The following is a 19,503-nucleotide window of genomic DNA, read 5'->3' as shown; positions in this document are numbered from 1 at the left end:
AAGGATTCTTTGAGACAGTGATGACCTTGACCAGTCTTTCCCAAGACTCTCAGAATATGGCCCCTGAGGAAGTTCCTGATCTAGCCAACAAATTCATATGCTGGGCATCACTTCTGAACCATACGATAAACAACAAAGACAGCAGATATCAACAGTTTACTGTGACTTAAAAGTGAGGTCTTCTTAAGAGTTTATCATAAATACCCACAGATATTTAGGGCACCATTGCTTTCATTAAATAACTATGCAATGAAACATGCCTGAATCATGTTAGGCTCAGCACTTCAATCAGGAAGTGCTCAACAATCTCTTCTTTGACCCAATGAGAGAGAGGCGGGGAGAGAGAGGGAGAGGGAGAGGGAGAGGGAGAGGGAGAGGGAGAGGGAGAGGGAGAGGGAGAGGGAGAGGGAGAGGGAGAGGGAGAGGGAGAGGGAGAGGGAGAGGGAGAGGGAGAGGGAGAGGGAGAGGGAGAGGGAGAGGGAGAGGGAGAGGGAGAGGGAGAGGGAGAGGGAGAGGGAGAGGGAGAGGGAGAGGTGGTATTGTATACTTTACAAATGAGTCCAAAATTTAAGATAAATTCTTTTTTATCTAGAAGAACCATTCCTAGAAGAACCATTTTCCTAGAAGAACCATTCTTTTGGGTCATTCCTTCATTTGTTGGTTTATACTATATGATTCGTGAACTGAACATAAATTTAAACCTAAATATCTACATATATTTGCACATCAAAATTGGATGCAGAGAAATGAAGGATTAGAATAATATTTTTAAAAATGGTTTTAAATGGATGATGAAATATCTATATATTCACTGCTGAAAGTAAAAGAAGTAAATTCTAACTGATTTGACTCACCTATAGCTATAAGAAAACTGGTTAGGACAGGAGTTCTGGATATGCAGGGCAGTAAATACTTTGCTATTTGATTAAGATCCCAATTCATATGATTGGAAATCAGGTCTCTCCCCACCCCCTCTACATTTTCTTCTCCTGACTCCATTACAATTCATTTAGACTTGCCTTTGTTTCAGAATTATCTGCCTTCAGCTGCAAGGGAAAGTTGTTTATTTTACTTGGGGGGTTAAACTTCAGGGTCACTTCCTGCCATTAGTTTCCTGTTAGCAGGCTTGCTACTCGGGGGGCATTTCCTGTTCCTGTTCCCAGCCGCACTGAGCAAGAGATTCTGGATGGCTGCTCATGTTTTAATTGTCCCGAATGGTTTTCAAATATCTTGGTGGAGACGGGTCACTGTCACTTCTGGATAAATCCTATGTGCTTGCTGATAACACTGTTTGTAGAATGGGTAACAGAATCTTTTCTTCCATCTTGGGAAAGAGCTAGGCTGAGTGAGAATCGGTCAGTTTTCAACACCAGTAAGTATCAGGTCTGAATCCAGTCCACCTATCACGGGAAGCCATCAAGGAACAACTGTATTGGCCTCTTTGTTAGTGAAAGTCAACGGGTGCTTCAGTCCAATTAAACAATACATAATCAAGGTGGTTTTTATAAAAAAGCAGCAAATGCGTTAAAATAATGCTTATTTTCAATTTCTGATATGTCAGGATCAAAAACTGACAAGGTAATTGGAAAATTTCAGCAGTTAGGAAACCAAGGCTCCCCCCACGTTTCCTTCTCCTGACGCCATTACAATTCACCTACACTTGCCTTTGTTTCCGAATTATCTGCCTTCAGCTTGACAATTCCTCAGAACTCGATGCTAACACCTCTTAAAAGGACAGAGGTAGTTTTCTTCCAGATAATGGTATCCACCATTCCACGAGTGGAAAATTGTTTATTTTACTTGGGGGGGGGCGGAGGAGGGAGTGACATAGTAGGTGATTCTAAGGGTTTAAAATTTTATGTGTATGAGTGTTTTGCTTGCATGTGTTTGTGTAACACTTGCATGCCTGGTCCCATAGAGGCCAAAAGAGGGTGCTGGATCCTTTAGAACTGGAGTTACAGACACATGTAAGATGCCTCATGGGTTCTGGATATTGAGCCTGGGCCCTCTACCCAGCCCCATTAAGGTTGCTCGTGCTTTCTTTGTTTTTCTTTCTTTCTTTCTTTCTTTCTTTCTTTCTTTCTTTCTTTCTTTCTTTCTTTCTTTCTTTCTTTCTTCCTTCCTTCCTTCCTTCCTTCCTTCCTTCCTTCCTTCCTTTCTTTTTAAAATGCTTTTTTTAAAAAAAATTATCTCTCATTTTATTAATTAGAAAACAGAAGCAGAGTCAGGCCCTATGGTGCAGGCATATTTTGCCTGCTACTCCAGAGGCTGAGAAAGGCCAGCTGTGGCAGCTCAGTGAGGCCTTTTGAAAAACAAAGCAAAAGGGTATCATTCTCACTTGCCATTTTCAAGGGATCCTCTGCTGGATGCCTTGGCCAAATAAGTAAATAACGAATAAATAACGAAATAAAAAGGAGCAAAGTGAATCCCCAACTCAACGCTCTGCATGTGGAGTAGTTTTCTGAATCCCTTGCTTTTGCTCAGTTTTCCAGAAACGGTCACTTGGGGACACAGCCTCCTGGCTGACACAGTTCGGGCCTCTCTCTGAAATCCTGTCTGTCTCCCCAGCTCTCTCAAACGGGTCACATGCTCTTGGCCTTCCGGTCTTCTCTGAGCCTATATAGAAGAGAGTAATCGAGTCTTTCTGTAAAACTCAAGATTTATCTAATCTATGAAAAGCAAGCTATAAAGGTTTGACAAACCAGTTAACTATGAGTGGCGCTAGCATCCAGTTTAGAATAACTTTGGTCCTCAGCGGAGGCTGCTGCCCAGGACCGATGTGGAATTTACCCAACGGCTAGTGCTTGCTGGTTCTGCATTCTTTCAAATCCTTCTGCTTTTTCAAAAATAGGTCCTTGAGCTGAGCTTTATGTGCTTATATGGCAAAGCTACCCTGTTTACTGTCACAAGACCAAGGCATAAAATCTAGTTAAGGGTTCTTGCCAAGACATGAATCAGTTGCAGCATAATATTCTGAACTCCGTTCTCTCTTTCCATTCTCTAATATTTCTTCCATCACAACCCAAACAGTTACTCATAATTAAACCGAGTAGAGAGAACGGGTCCTGGCAAGAAACACACTTGGCAAGGACCGAAAACCTCTTCATTGTCTTCCACACAGAACAATGACATCAGTTCCTTCCACCATCGGAGGGAAGGGAAAAAATGGATTTTGCAAGGCAAGAGTTGTATTAAAATAAGAGGAAGGAAGCGGCTTATTTACATATTCCTAATCAAGCTAATGCATTATCATCTGTTGATGGGGAAAGGAGAGGCCTTGGGGAATTGAGGGGTCATGCTGGAGGCCGCTTTTGCTTCCCATACCGCAGCCTCATCAGCGCTGACCCACCTGCCTCTTGTGTCTCTCGGCTCGGAGGGAAATCCCAGCCGTCAGGGAGATGACCCAGGAGAAACACTGCCAGCCACACAGTTTGAAAAGTTAAAGCACAGGTGGTGCCCTCTTCTGAGGCGTCTGCTGTTTCCTCGGGGGCTTCTCTCCACACCCGGATGCAGAAGGACCTAGGGAAATTGGCAATCTCACACCGATGGCTTCTAAGTAGCTCAGCCTCCATTGTCTGAGGACCAGCGACCACAGCACAGTCCATCCTTGCACCCCAGTAACCTGAAGGCCACTGTGTCACCACCAGTTCACGGATAGCTCTAGACATGTTGGTACCCAGCTCACCTTGGGGGCGTCCAGTTGAGCAAAGGTCAAACTCCAAACGGGGTTCCCCCCTGGATGCCCCAGGTCTTCCCTTTTGTGCCCCTTGACAGCTCCAAGCAACCTGGAAGTTATTACTGTTCCCTAGGAAAGGTGAGGAAAGGCGAAGGGGTTTGCAGAAGCCCAAGAAGCAGCAGAGACTTTCAGACTGCAGTTCTCAATGACGTCTAAAGAGATAATCGTTGTCTCCAGGAGGTCCCCTGCCATTGTTGAGAAATAAGTTTTGGATTCTAAGAAGAGATCGGACTTCTCATTCATCCCTTGTGTAGGTCCCCGAGTCTCGTTTACTTACCTGAGTGAAACCTCTAAGGGCTGCAGTTCCCTGGCCCATCTCAGAATGGGAGGCAGGTGGGCCGGAGTACCTAGCACCCATGCCTAGCTCCCAGTCCACAGAGCTGGATGGCCCTAAGAAATGGGGAGGACAGAGGTGTCTGGGTGGAGTGAGATAAACCACTCTCTACTCTGAGTTTGAAATGAGGGGGTCAGCTCCAAACCATTTACTCCTGAAACTAATAAATTATCGGAATGCATTCTATAGCAGAAAGCTAATCTGACCTCATATGACCAACTCCTTAAATCATATGCTGACCTGCGGTTCTCTGTACAAGGCCACACATTTCAGAGATGAAGTGGGAGTCTTGGCATTGTAGCTGGCACAGAGGATGCCCTGTCAGCTGACAATGATGGTCTTTGAAATGCCAGCCAAGTGGCCGACAGTGGAGAGAAACTGGGCATCTACACAGGCCAAGGCAGCAGCTGTAGACCTGTGAGCCTGGCAGATGGGCAAGGCAGTTTCCCTCACTCCATACCCAGGCTTGTGTGGGCACCACTGCATGAAGAGTATTGCAGAGAAACCTTTGGAAAAATTCCCCCCAAAGAAGGTAGCAAGAAAGTTTCCACAGGAATGAGAAAACAGCTCTAAATAAGGCAGGACTCTCTTGTTGACAAGTGACAGGTGGCCAGCTCAAAAGAGGAGTGTAGACTAGGAGCCCTAAAAACCCACAAACAACAACAAAAAAACCATATCAGCTTATGTAAACGAGGCAGAGTTCAAAGAGGAAGTCCCCGGAACATGCCGATTTAGAGGCCCTATAACGTGGTCTACATTTTGCTTTTTGTTTTTCTGCGTAGGTTTGGCACTGCGGGGCCAGTCCTCCCACGTACCACGGCAGTGGCCTTTGTAAGGGTCGTGGCCTCTTCTGTTCTGTGGCATCTGGAATGCCTCTCTGCACTCTGGAAAAATGTCCCCTCCTAAGTGTGAACACATGCCCTCTCAGGATAGAAGCAGGACATCAACTGTCTGAGATGTCAAGCAGGCTGTAACTGACACAAGAGCAGACCCTCTGACCTGGCCTGGGGATCTCACAGTCCTGGGGCAGCAGTGGCAGCTACCCTAGGGATTCCACATGCTGCTAAATACCCCTTTGATCATGTCCGTTCTACCGAAATGCAAGCAGCTGCCTAGATTCACACAACTCCGTTACCGGAAGCATTTCCAATGTGCCTGCCAGTCCAGAATCCAAGCAAAGATGGTTTGGGTCTGATTTAGTTCCTTTTGCTTTGGTTATATGTTTGTTTCGAGGGAGGGGGTCTTGCTCCGTTGTCTCAGCTGGCACTGAACTCAAAATTCTCTTAGCAGGAATTGTGGGTCTATTTATTTATTTTTTTTGAGTCGTTGCGTGCTGAGTGCGTGCTCCCTTCGATCCCAATGTTGTCACTGAAGGAATAAGCTTTCTTTTCAGTCCAACCTGTGTGAAAAGTCCCTTTCTGGGACTAATGGCAGTTTTGCTTTTAAAAGACAATTTTAGGGACCCTTTTAAGGAACGGAAGTGTAGAGCACCCCAGAACAGCAGGGGTGCACGACGATGACGACGACCACTTTGTTCCCACAGGTCGGGGTCGCGCATGCGCTCCAGGGACCTGCCCAGGTGCTCTCTGGATGAAACACACAGGCACACACACACACACACACACACACACACACGCACGCACCCACCACACCACACCACACCACACCAGTTAATTTTGATATGCTGTGACTAGCTTAATACCTGGGCACTCTTAAACCTTCCCCTGCTAGCAGACACTCCCCTCTGTTACTCCTGAGTTAATGTCTTTTAAAAATCTATATTTCTTCTCTGCTACCCCAAATACAATGGAGGCGGGGGGGGGGGGAGGGGAGTGGCCCTTGTGGCCACTTTCCCTGATTCTCACGTGTCATGGCGGGCCTTTAGGTCTAGTCTTCCTCCTCCTGGTGATCTCTGCCTTCTTCCTCTCTCCGTTCCTGGCCTATGCAAATCTAAAGGTCCTGCCTCAGTCTACCTGCCCAGCCATTGGCTGTTGGCATTTTTATTTCCCAATCCAAATCAATGGCGAAGCGAGTGGCTAGAAAGATGGCCCAGCAGTTAAATGTACTGACTTCTTTTCCAGGTCCTGAGTTCAATTCGCAGCAACCACGTGGTGGCTCACAACCATCTGTAATAGGAACTGATGCCCTCTTCTGTTGTGTCTGTAGAGAGCTAATGTACTCATATACATAAATATATATATACATCTTTAAAAAAAATTAGAATGAAAATTAAAAGAAAGAAAAACCAAAAACAATTGGGCGCAGAGACCTGCAGCGTCTCACAAGCAAACGTGGGAAATCCCATGTGATTTGTGTATCCATTGAATCAAGTCTCCAACAGACCACTTTCATTCCATATAAAATTGTCCTATTTATCATTTCTTTTAAATTCATAAAGACCAAACTACAAAGGCTTGAAAGAGCGAATCTGATCTTCTAGTCCCAAATAAAACATAAGGCCTTAAAGCAAGCAAGCAATGACCTGTGATGAATAGAAGGCATGGAGAGAAGTAGATATAATAATATAAATATCTAATATATAATATATTAGATATCATATAATTAAATATTATATATTATAAATATATAAACATGTATTTGTAACATATAAAATATATTATATATTATACAATATATAATACATTATAATAATATATTATCTACCATATATTATATATTACATTATAATAACATATTATTATATATTTTATATATATAAATAATATTATAAATTATCTATGTGTATTGGTTTGAATTACATGGCCCAGGGACTGGCACTATTAGGAGGTGTTGCCTTGTTGGAGTAGGTGTGTCACTGTGTGTTGGTATTCTGTCTAAACTTCACCCCACACCTACCTGGCAATAGCCAGGTATGCCCCGCCCCATAGATCTGGCCCACTATAAAAGGGGCTACTTGCCCCTCCTCTCCCTTTTTGCTATCTCTTTACTCTCTCCCACATACTCTCACCTCTCTGCCCCTTGGGCTCTCCTCCCCCCTTCTCTCCACGTGGTCATGGCCGGCCTCCACTTCTCTCTCTCTCTCTCTCTCTCTCTCTCTCTCTCTCTCTCTCTCTCTCTCTTTCTCTCTGCCTTTCTCTACCACTAACTCCCATCCTCTACTCTGAATAAACTCTATTCTATACCATGTCTGTGTGTGTGTGGTCCTTCAGGGAGAAGAGGTGCCTGGACAAGGGCCTGCCTGGGTACCGCCTTCTCCCACACCGCGGTGCCACACTCCCTTAACCCCCATCCTCTCTTTTTAAGCCCCTTCACTGTGGATGTGGGCTTTCATACTCTGGTCCTAGCTGCCTGGAACCCAGTCTTCTCCTAGTGGCTTTCTGATGAAGGTGTGGCACTCTGAGCTCCTCATGCACCAAGCCTGCCTGGATGCTGCCATACTCCCACCTTGATGATAATAGACTGAACCTGTAAGCCAGCTGGTGTCTGTTCACAGCAGTGAAGTACTATAATAAGTACTATAATAAGTACTATAATCTATGTAATATAATGTAATATAATATATACTGATTATATTATATAGATAATATAATATCTATATAATAATCTGTACAATATAAATATAATAATATAGGTGTAGATAGATGAGAGCTAGAAAGGCAGACAGACGGACAGACAGATAATAGGTAGACAGATTTATTAGGGGATTTATTAGACTGGCTTACAGGCTCTGGTCCAGCAGTCCAAGTGTTACTATGTCTAAACAGAAGGTCTAAGAGTCCAGTAGTTGCTCAGTGCACAGGGCTGGATGTCTCAGTTGGTCTTTAGTGTACACTGGGATCCCAAGGAAGTAGGCTCTGATGCCTGAGAAGGAGGGACTTGCTAGCAAGGGAAGAACAAGCAGGCAAAAAGAGAGAGAGAGAGAGAGAGCAAGCTTCCTTCTTTCCATGTCCTTTACAGAAAGGTGTGGCTCAGGGCCAGCAGATGGAGATGGCTCAGCAGTTAAGAGCACTGGCTGCTCTTCCAGAGGACCTGGGTTCAATTCCCAGCACCTACAAAGTAGCTCACAACTGTTTGTAATGCCAGATGGAGATGCAGTCAAAACACCAGTGCTCATAGAAAGAAAGAAATCATGAGAGAGAGAGAGAGAGAGAGAGAGAGAGAGAGAGAGAGAGAGATGACCCAAGTTAAAGGTAGAATTTCCCACCTCAAAAATCTGGATTAGAAGCAGGTCTAGGGCTGGAGAGACCGCTCAGCGGTTAAGAGCACCGGCTGCTCTTCTGAAGGTCCTGAGTTCAAATCTCAGCAACCACTTGGTGGCTCACAACCATCTGTAATGGGATCTGATGCCCTCTTCTGGGGTGTCTGAAAATAGCTACAGTGTACTCATATAATAAATAAATCTTTATTAAAAAAGAAGAAGAAGAAGAAGAAGAAGGTCTAAAAAAAATCCCTCACAGCTGTGCTCAGTTGCTTGGGAGTTTGTGAATTCCAGATGTAGTCAAGTTGACAACCAAGAACAGCCATCACACATGGACAGCTCCCGTTTGGTTCCACAGGTCTGCTCTCCATCCTTCTAGATCCAGCTCTCCAATGGCACGGATAGCATCCATCAATCACCACCTCACGGCTCGTGGGGTCAGCCAACCAAAGACAGCAGTAGAGGCTAAATGGTAGGAGGGGAGTGAGCCGGAGACGTAACATCTTTGCTTCCCTCCCTTAGCTGATGGCTGCCATTGACAGAATTCTTTTTCTCCGTGCTCTTCACTCTCCTAGCAGTAATTGCTTCCATGACTTCCTGGTTTCTAACCCCCACCCACAGTTTATAATTAGTGCCTTTACACGGTGGAGGGGTTTTTTAATTTCTATTTAAAAATGTTATTTTGTTGTATGTGTATGAATGGCTTTCCTGCATGCATGTAAGAGCACCATGTGATTTTTCCAACTCCTGGAGCTGGAGTTAGGAATGGTTGTACCATGTAGGAACCCAGGTCCTCTCTAAAAGCAATATGTGCCCTTAATGGTTGAGCCATGTCTCCAGCCCAAACGCTGTGGTTTCTTATTTCCTATTCACGTCATGTGAGCATACCGTCAAGTTCTTGCTGGGACCATGACACAGGCAGAATCATGATGTTCTCTGAATAACGTACTAAGTGATCACAACTGGCTTGGATAGACCCAGAAAGAGACAAAGGGCAAGTTCGAAGGCAGGGAGACAGACAGTGGAACGGAAGTGAGGACAGACACACATTTTTCTGTGTTCAGATATGCCCCATGCTGCACCCCCATAAAGATGTTACATTTATGCTCAGGGAGGAAGATTCATCTTAGAGATGGAGGCTTAGGATCACTCACCACGTGTCACCAAGTCGTCTACCATTGAATGCAGAAGAGGGAGAACTGCAAGTGTGAGGCTAGCCTGTGCTACACAGGGTGACTTCATCTTATTCACAAAATCCTGCCACCACCACTGCCAAAGGGAAACAAGAGAGGAAGGAAGGGAGGGAGAGAGGAAGGGGGAGATGGAGGGAAGGTGAGAGGAAAGAAGGAGGGAGGGAGGGAGGAGGAAGAACAAATGCACTTCCTGGTTATGGGTGAGAATCCAAGAACAGGTCTCGTAAGATAAAGATCAAAATTTAGCCATTTGCTACCGCACTTGAGGAGACATATCCTTAGCCAGAGCAGTTTCCAGGGAGTTGAGTTGTGGGAATTCCACAGTGAAGGTGAAGAGGTTACGAAGGCAGGTGAGGAGGCGTGCAGCCAGTCAGGTGGTAGGGAAAGACCAAGGAAGAAAAGACCAAGGAAGAACCAGAGGAGCAGAAGGGCAGAGGACTTTTTCATTTTAGTTTTTGAGACAGGGATACCTGTAACCCAGGCTGGCCTTGAACTCCCAATCTTCCTTTCTTCACTTCCCAAGTGCCAGGCTTGAAAGAGTTCTCCGTCAAGGGAGGATTTTTAAATGCGACAAATGTGAGAGACTCTGCATTTCCGAGGGGTAATTTTTCAGAGAGGAACAGTTTCTGGTAAATAGGACAAGAGGACCCAAGCAGGTTAGATTTGTGCAGACAGGATCATATCCTTAATCTGTAGGGCTAGGCTACACGAACATGCAAATGGCTCTTGAAGACGTGAGGACCAAGTTAAGACATTTTACCACCTTACTTTTCTGAAAAAGTTAATAAGCAGGGACTTTTATGAGGGGATGAAACCGGATGTGAGTCATGAGGGGTTGACAGTGACAGAGGAGAAAAGATAAAGGCAGAGCTTGTATAATTGAAGAATCAAGCACAGAGGTGTTGAGGTGGTGGCACACGCCTTTAATCCCAGCACTTGGGAGGCACAGGCAGGCCGATTTCTGAGTTTGAGGCCAGCTTATTCTACAGAACAAGTTTCAGGGCAGCCAGGGCTATACAGAGAAACCATGTCTCAAAAAACCAAAACCCAAGCAAGCAAAAGGACTTTAACAACTAAGTGACAGATGAAGACACATAACCCGACCAGGGGAAGGCAATGTGTACCTTCTCCCTCCCTTGTGCCTGCCCAAAACAAACGTGTATTCATGCAAGTTAACGAACTGTCAGTTGAGAGGAGCAGGTGGTAGGAAGAAACCACAATGATGTCGAGTACACAGATGTGATGACGTGACATTTGGTGGACTGTGACTCATACAAAACAAACTGGAAGTCGAAGAAGAATGAAATGGTGTGTCATTACATTGTAAACACACATAGAGTAACAGTATACTGCACACACACACACAGACAGACACACCACTTAATTACTAAAGATTAAACCCAACATCTCACAGAAGCTTTTCGGGTCTGAGCTAGCTTCCTAGACTGGGCGTGGCTCTGTTGCTGCCATGCTGAAGGTCGAACCCAGGGCCTTGGGTGTGCCAGACCTGTGCTTTGCCACTCTATGGCCCCAGCCCTATATACTTTTTAAACATTTCCATATATTTTCAATATATTTTAATGAGATTTCTCATTCTTTTATGGTGTCATAAATTCTATGGTCTTGCTACATCATTTCCCCCTTAAAACAGAGAGCTCTTGGTTTAGGGATTGGTCGTCAACACCTGTATTGCTACGGGAGAGTGAAGGCCGGAGGAGTGTGGGTTTGAGTTCAGTCTGAGCTAACACACCTGAGGAATAAACACCTGCGGCAAGCGGAAAAGTTACCTGGTCTACATAATAAGTCCTTGTCTCAGAAAACATAACAAACAAAACAGGAAAACAAAAAAGCAAAATTGAACAAAATAGAAAACATTTAGGCTCTTTTCAAGATGTTTTCCTGTTCAAACAATGCTACAACGAGAAGCCTTGTGTGCATGCTATTTAACGTGGCCATCTATAGATAGGACAACTGTACTCAGAGTGGCTGGGCACAAAGCACATTTGGTTTATTATATGATACCATACCAATTTCCTTTCCACCTCTACAACAGAATGTTCTAAAACTTTTCATGGTTTGGTTGGTGGCAAATATTTCATATATTGCACTTTTTAAAAACTGGTCATTTCCCTGTCTGAACAGCTGCTAAGCTATTTGTTGGCTGGCACATTATTTAATATTCCTAGAAGCAGAAAGACTACAGTGGACCTTATTGAGAAAAAAAAAATCTGTGTTAGTTTGGCTTTGTTTAGCTGTGAGTTTAGTGCTGTTGATGTCATTAGGTTAAACAAGATGTTTCTAAACATAAATACACAAAACAATACTATATATTGATGGGTTAACAAAGATGTTGTGAACATCACATGGGTCATGAGAAACTAATTGCGTATGTGCCTGAAGCGCAATAATTGATCCCCACCCCATTCCCCGCTCCCCCACACCCCACGTGCACGTACCCATAGAACCATAAAACTGAGCATAATTTATAAGGTCAGTTTTACGGTTATATTTACTTACATCACATCTTTGTGTGATTTAATCAAAAGGGGATCAGGTATAAAGTTAAAAGTTAGCTAAAACGGGTGACAGGAATAAACACCTGAATCCAGGTGTTACCTGCCATCTGCTCTGTGCCCTCTGCCCCTCCCACCCCGAGCAGACACAAGCTCACAAGCCTTCTGCTCAAATAGAATCCACGCGGTGAGGAGGGATGGAGTAACCAAATGGCCATTACTCCAAGGAGACACAGTCAGACTGCCAGGGAAGAGGTTTTCACTTCATTCTTGAAATATTTATCTGGGGATGGTGCAAGGCCCTGGCCTGAGTTACAGAGACACGCTGGGAGCCCTTGGTTACCGTTAGTTACATTTTTGGTGTCACGTAAGCTACTCAAGTCACGTTTGGCAACCACAACAAAGCTCTCCTTAATCCAACTTGGCCAGGGCTGTCCCCAGAAGAGCAAGAACCTTTCTTTAGCTAAAATGAGCGGTATTTTGGGCAATTCTTAGATGAAATCATCTACAGCTATATTTTTAAAAGGGTTGAAGTTGTATATTTTACAAAGCAGCTTCCACCTGAGGTGGTGACACACACCTTCAATCCCAGCACTCGGGAGGCAGAGGCAGGTGGATCTTTGGGAGCTTGATGCCAGCCTGGTCTACAAAGCAGGTTGCGGGACATCCAGGGCTATGCAGAGAAATCCTGTCCCCACCCCCCAGAAAAGCAGCTTCCAAATTGGAAACCACATTTCAGTGTCTCAGGTTGTCAAATCTCGGGTGGCTGGTTTCTAAATCCTGACAGCAACAGCTTCACACAATGGCACCAGACAAAGGCTCCTCTGGCCCAGGGTCCTCGGTGACAGCTATTTGACTTCAGCAGTAGATACGAATCTGTGACCTACATGCAAATCACGTCTGATGACGCAAACAGCACACTGTGGAAGAGACGAGTTATAAAAGCATCCAATCTGACAAGCACTCGATTTACCACTCCTGGGGCAGTAAGCGGTTAGCATTGCCAGGACCGGGGAGCCGTATTGTGCATGGTGTGTACAGTGATATTTTGTTGACCTTTCAGAGTCCTGTGAGTAATTCTCCCTTGCATGAGTTCAAGCACTCTGAAACTACATTAATATATATATATATATTGGAAGGGCCATCGGGGGACTGCCCCACCTGGGGATCCATCCTGTCTGCAGAAAGCAAACCCGACACTGTTGCTGTTACCAAGGGACTCTTGCTGACAAGAGCCTGGTGTGGCTGTTCCCTGGGAGGTTCTGCCAGCACCTGAGCAATGCAGATGCAGCCGCTCGCAGCCAACCATCTGACTGAACTCGGGGACCCAGGGCACTCCAGTGGGAGCACTGGCAGAAGGACTGGAGGAGCAGAGGGGGGTTGCAACCCCATAGGAAGAACAACACCAGCTGGTTGGACCCCCCAGTGCTCCCAGGGACCAGACCACCAACCAAGGAGAGTATAGGAAGGATGCATGGCTCTATGTAGCAGAGGAGGGCCTTGTCTGACATTAGTGGGAGGGGAGACCCTTGGTCCTGTGGAGGCCCCAGCACAGGGGGGATGCTGGAGGGGTGAGGCAGGAGTGGGCGAGTGGCTGAGGGAGCACTCTGATAGACACAAAGGGGAGGGGAGAGAGAATGGGATGGGGAGGTTATGGAGGGGTAACCAGGAAGGGGGACATCATTTGGGATGTAAACAAATAGAACGATTAATAAAAAATTAATAATAAAAAGAAAAACAAATAAATATTTACTTTGTTTTGTATGTATGAATGTTTGCCTGCATGTATGTATGCATACTACATGTATGCCTGGCAGTGACAGAAGGCAGAAGAAAGTATTAGGACCCCTGGAACTGGTGGTGAGCTGCCATGTGGGTGCTAGGACTCAAACCTGGGCCTCGGCAAGGGCAACAGGAGCTCTAAAGCACAGAGCCTTCGCTCCAGCCCCCCAATATCCCTAATGCTTGTCTTTATGTGATACAAGAAGGTTTTTTTTTTAATTTTTGCATTATCTCTATAGTCCAATGATCATATCTGAAATGTCAGATAGATCTGTTGTTCTTAGAGAGATCCCAAAAGGCAGTGCTTATAGGCTGGAGTGAGTGGAGAAATAAATTCTTCTCTCTTCTCATCACCTTGTCTCTCTGTCTGGTATAGATTAAATTATGACCCCCTCCCCCATTCTGTATTAGTTCTTTGTCTCAGTGCAGCAGCAACACATCTGGCAAAAGATATTAAGAAAGACCGGTTTATTTCAGCTTACAGTAAAGTGGCCAAGGTAGCTGCTATCTTGTTCTGATCTTACTCTGATTCCATTTTATGTCTGCTCAGGGAGTTTTCTACCTCTGCCTCTCAAACACGAAGTACTTTCCATGACCCTGACCATGCCCAGAGGAACAACCAAAATATCTGCTGAATGCTTAGCCAAAACAAATGTCACCAGGTTCCCCTGACCAACACCTGACAATGACATCATTTCATTTCTTGCCTTTATAAATGATGTACTCCTGAGCTTGGTGCCAAGAGTTCTTTGGGGGCAAGAGCCTGCTCTCAGTCACCTGCTAATAAAAGACTCTAATTTGGCTTTATACGCGCGGTGGTCTGTAGCTTTCTCAATTGGATTATAACAGCAGGGATAGAGTCCGTCACGGAAGGGAGGGTTGAAGAGGGGCTGTGGAAGGAAGCAGCTGGTGATGCTGTGTCCAGAATCAGGAAGAGACGGAAAAGCTTATGTTCACTTCACTGTCTTCCTTTTGCTTCAGTCCAGGTCCCCATCCCACGGAATGATAGAGTGGATCATCCCACCTCAGTCAGGCTAACCTAGGCACGACCACAGATTTGATTCTAAATGTCATCAAGCTGACAAAGGAAAAGTCACAATCACATACTCCAGAATGCTAATCCCCTACACCATCGTGTTTGGAGACAGGGATTCTAGGAGGCAGTAATATAAGTGTCTTAATTACTTTTCTATTACTGTGATGGGACAATTTACAAAAGAAAATGTTTAAAGGATTTAACAGATTCAGAGAGAGACAGAGACAGAGACAGACAGAGAGACAGAGAAGTCAGGGACAGGGAAGGAGGGAGGAATTCTAACTAGAAATAGTATGGAATTCCAAAACCTCAAAGTCCACCCCCAGAGACACACCTTCTTTAACAAGACCACACCTCCTAATCCTTTCCAAAAGGTTCCACCATCTGGAAAGTAAGTATTCCAACATGAACCCATGGGGGCCCTTTTTATCCAACCAACCATGGTATGGTAGTGTTCTAATGTGACCGTCTAAGACAATGCTTCTCAACCTGTGGGTCCCCACCCCTTTGGGAGTTGAATAACCCTTTCACAGGGGTCACCTCAGACCATTGGAAAACACAAACATTTACATTATGATTCATAATAGTAGCAAGATCACAGTTATGAAGTAGCAACAAAAATAATCTATGGTTTGGGACGGCCATTACATGAGGAACTGTATTAAAGGGTCTCAGCATTAGGAAGGTCGAGGACCACTGTTCTAAGAGACAACCTCTCCCTGGTGTCCTCTCTTTCTCCCACTCCTCTTCCCTCCATTGATAAACTTCTTTTGCACCAGATCCCTTGCATGGTGCAATTTCTCAGGGCTACACCTTCGCATGGGCTGCCAAAAGTACTCTGTGTATTTCCTAACAGTTGCAGCTCTGGTGTGGTCTCCACTCCCCCATGAGGGCTGCTGTTCTTCATTATTCTGATTAAAGGAGTCCATTGTGTTTTCGTCCCTGCTTCTGCACCAGGAGTCAGTGCCCAAGATTCAGGGTCTTTCTAATTGCCTTGGGTGATACAATCTAGTCTACAAACAACAGGTGCTAGACAGAAATAGATGACACTGTTACAAGGCAATTTCCTTTCTGAATAGTGCTTGGCAGCCGGGAAGAGCACATCTGTTACAGGGGTGCTACAGAGGAGGCTTGACTGTGGAGTCTGCCTCCTGCTGCTTCCCTGGTAACACTAGAAAGGTAAATATCAGTTTGGCTGTTTATTTGAGCTACCATATGGCAAGGAGGAGATATTTGGGCTTTGTGGAGGCCCATTCAAAGAAGCTATTTCCTTCCCATCAAAAGAATAGAATCTGGGTCTCACCTCTGGCTCTTCTTGGGGATGTGACAATCTAAGCCACCCCAGGCATTCTGTATTGTCTCTTCCCTTTTAGTTGGGCCTGTCAATCACCTGGTTAGGAGTCCAGTTCCTGGAAGGCTGGTTCACCTGTAGACATACTAATGAGGAGTGAGGGCTAATACCCTTTAATGAAGCCCCCCTCCCCGCCCCCGTCAGGCAGACGCTCAAGGCTCTCATCAGGCAGCACTGTAGAGCCTGCTCGCTTGTCTGAGTTACTCAAGAAAAGTCTAACTTCTTTTCTCTTTGCTTTCCTGTCTTTTTTCCCCCCAGATACTGGCTCAAAATTCCAAGCATGCTTTCTCCTACTTTGAACTCAACTCTTTCACTTTCTGTGAAGCCCCTCCTGAAGCTGCTTACCAATCACGGGTACAAAGGGCGTGGCTTACTTCCTGGTCAACATCTTCCTCCTCCAGGTAGATGCCCACTTTAACTTGCTTCCCCTGTTCTCTTAAGCTCTCAATAAAACTGTTCCCCTACTTTCTTTGAAATCTGCTTACTTTTCTTTTTTAAATTAATGAGACTAAGATCCCAGAAGACTATTCGTCTTCTCAGCAACATTGCTAACAGTTCTCTAGGAGACACACTGTTAGTTCCACCAGGCGAGAAGAAAACCTCCTACTACAGTTTTTGAGTCAAATTTGAAGCAAGCTTTATTAAATACTGGCCAGGACGGTGGACACTGGCTAGATCACACCCGGGATTCTCAGAGAATGGCTGTGAATTATGTTAGTCAGGTGCTTATAAAAGCAAAACCCAGCAGGCTTCGCACTTCGTCCAGTCGAGGGCAAGCACACATCCAGACGTACTTCCTGCCTAAATAGTACCTCCCACCTACGTGATCGAGTACATTCTGTGCAGCTGTAACTCAGAGTTCTTCCTTCTCTAAAAAACTGTAATGGCAATTGTCATGCCCCAATTAGGATTATTATTGCTGTCATGAAACACCATGACCAAAGAAAGATGGGAGAAAACCATGTATTTGGTTTCTACATCACAGTTCATCATCAAAAGAGTCAGGGCTGGAACTCAAGCAGGGCAGGAACCTGATGCAGGGGTCACGAAGGGGTGCTTTGTGTTGGTTTGCTCCAAGTGGCTTGCTCAGTGGCTTCTGTATTAGTCAGGGTTCTCTAGAGTCACAGAACGTATGGGCAGTCTCTATATAGTAAGGGAATTTGTTGATGACTTACAGTCTGTAGTCCAACTCTCCAACAATGGTCAGCAGCAGCTGTGGATGGAAGTCCAAGGATCCAGCAGTTGCTCAGTCCTGCAAGACAAGCAGGCAAAGAGAGAGTAAGTCTTCCTTCTTCCAATGTCCTTATGTAGGTCTCCAGCAGAAGGTGTGCGGCACCACCCCTTTAAGCCCAGATGACCTTGATTCCCTGTTTTTAATCTTCTGGAATTCATAGCTACTGTGCCTCAAGATCTCCATGCCAAGATCCTGGACAGAAACTTGTATTGCTCATTCTCCAGATTAGGATCACAGGTGAGCCTTCCAATTCTAGATTGTAGTTTATTCCAGATATAGTCAAGTTGACAACCAGCAATAGACACTACAGCTTCCAAGTGGCTTCTTTTTTATAACACCCAGGACCACCAGCCCAGGAACGGCCCCATCCACAATGGGCTGGGCCCTCCCACATCAATCACTAATTACGAAAAACGCTTTACGCGGTTGCCTACAGCTTTTTTTTTTTTTTAACTTTTAAAGATGAAATCTGTATAATGTGATATTTGAATGAAAATGAGAAATAAAACAAGAAAGGACATGACTGATCCTAGGTTTGGTGGAGAGGACCATTGGTATAGAATGTTCTCAGTGCCAACATTAATTTTTAATAGTGATCTCTCCTAGTAGATATGAGAGAGGTTTATCAGATAAAATTTCCTCAGGGAGCCTTAAAGTGATGTTGAATGCTTTTCGGCTGCTGCTAAGAAGAAACCCCTCCATCTCCAGCAACAGCTGAGATGGGGGTGGGAGGGTGGGGGTGGGGGTGGGGATTAACACCAGAATAATTATTTGGAAATTGATTGTTAATTCATTTAAATACTTATTTCTAACCAAGGTTGCCTCTAAATATTGTCTGCTGTGCATTCATTCCATCAAGAGCAACACTTGCTTTGACACTCCACCAGAATGAGACTAGTGCTTCTAATGAGAATGATTTTTGAAAGCCGCTGCAGCCAGCTTTGCAAGAGTGCGATTCATCCTGTGGAAGGCTAAAGTCGCATTAGAATGAAATGGTTGTGACGATATGCGGTTTCCTATGTGTATTCTAGTTTTCTACATTCTGACAGAAGTATGCTTCATTTGGCTTTCTCCAAAATTCACTTTAGATTTAACCGAATTAGACCTTAAACTGTTTCAGTATGAACATTTCTTCCAAGTTATAAATGAATCAACAAAATTTGCTTATCATCCAAGTCTCCAAAACTCAGGGACAGAGCTAATTTATAGAATAAATTTAAGTGATATGTATAGTCTTAACAAGTAAAAACTCCATTTACTTATTAAAAATAAAAGTGACTGGTTTCTGGACCAGGACAAGGGACTGAGGTGAATATTTTCCATACCAAAGCAGACCTGGCCTCCAGGTTCTCCCAGCATCCCTCAGTTCCTACCTAGCTTACCCTGGCCCCAACCCTGAACTTTCCAGTCCAGGGGCTTGGCTGCCCTTCCCCCAAGGCTCCTCCCTATATATTCCAGACATTTTGACCTCACCTCGCCCCGCCTCGCCCCGCCCCGCCCCGCCCCTGTCCGAAAGCCTGCCCTTTCTCTCTTTCTCTTCCCCTTCCTGCCTCTCACCCCCTGGTGACTTCCTTGGCCTCTGTTTTTGGTGCCAGCGAATTCACTCAAGAGCAGCTTTCCAATAAAAATGCATTTACTATAACTTAATCTGCCTCAAATTGGCACATTTCACTGGTGGAGACATAACCTACCAGTGACCAGAGGCAAGTGAAGCTCTATGTGTTTGAGAACAACTTGATCTACCTAGCAAGTTGCAGAAAGATTTTGACACAGTTAAAACCAACCAACCAACCAACCAACCAACCAACCAACCAACCAACTAACCAACCAACCAACCAATAACAAAACCAGAGTGGTAGTGCTAGAAAGAGCAGCGTAAGCTAAGGCCATCCTGGGCTACACAGCAAGAAGCTGTTTCAAGACAAGAATAAGAAAGAAGCAAAGGGTTGGCATATAGCCAGGTCGCTCAATGCAGCAGTGCTCATGCATCAGCTACAAGGCCCTGGCTTAATCCTTGGAGCTGGGGGTTGGGGGGGAGAAGTTCAGTTTGTTATCTGTGTTACTGCTAAATAAACATACTTTGTGACCTCTTGGGACCTCCAGGGAAAAGAGAGAGGCTAGAGAATGTATTCAGTCCCCAACGCCACTGAGTTAGTCAATCCTGT

The 19,503-nt window shown here is 45.0% G+C and overlaps 1 long non-coding RNA gene across 3 annotated transcripts in view; it reads right to left on the bottom strand.

Annotated features, from left to right (window-relative positions):
- The window catches only part of LOC127692486 (uncharacterized), a 56,992-nt gene extending 39,609 nt beyond the window's left edge, over window positions 1-17,383 (bottom strand). For 2 of the 3 annotated variants that reach the window (XR_007979475.1, XR_007979474.1), the window contains exons 1-2: window positions 17,280-17,383; window positions 16,057-16,179 (exon numbers count right to left, since the gene is read on the bottom strand). This is a non-coding gene — a long non-coding RNA (uncharacterized LOC127692486). Of the gene's footprint in view, window positions 1-13,443; window positions 14,757-16,056; window positions 16,180-17,279 lie in introns of those variants that run through there. The other variant, XR_007979473.1, reaches the window with a different exon arrangement.
- Between the last annotated feature and the right edge of the window lie 2,120 nt (window positions 17,384-19,503).

Source organism: Apodemus sylvaticus, chromosome 9 (genome assembly GCF_947179515.1).
Source record: "Apodemus sylvaticus chromosome 9, mApoSyl1.1, whole genome shotgun sequence".
In the NCBI taxonomy this organism is placed as follows: Eukaryota; Metazoa; Chordata; class Mammalia; order Rodentia; family Muridae; genus Apodemus; species Apodemus sylvaticus.
This window is presented reverse-complemented; position numbering and strand designations above follow the sequence as displayed.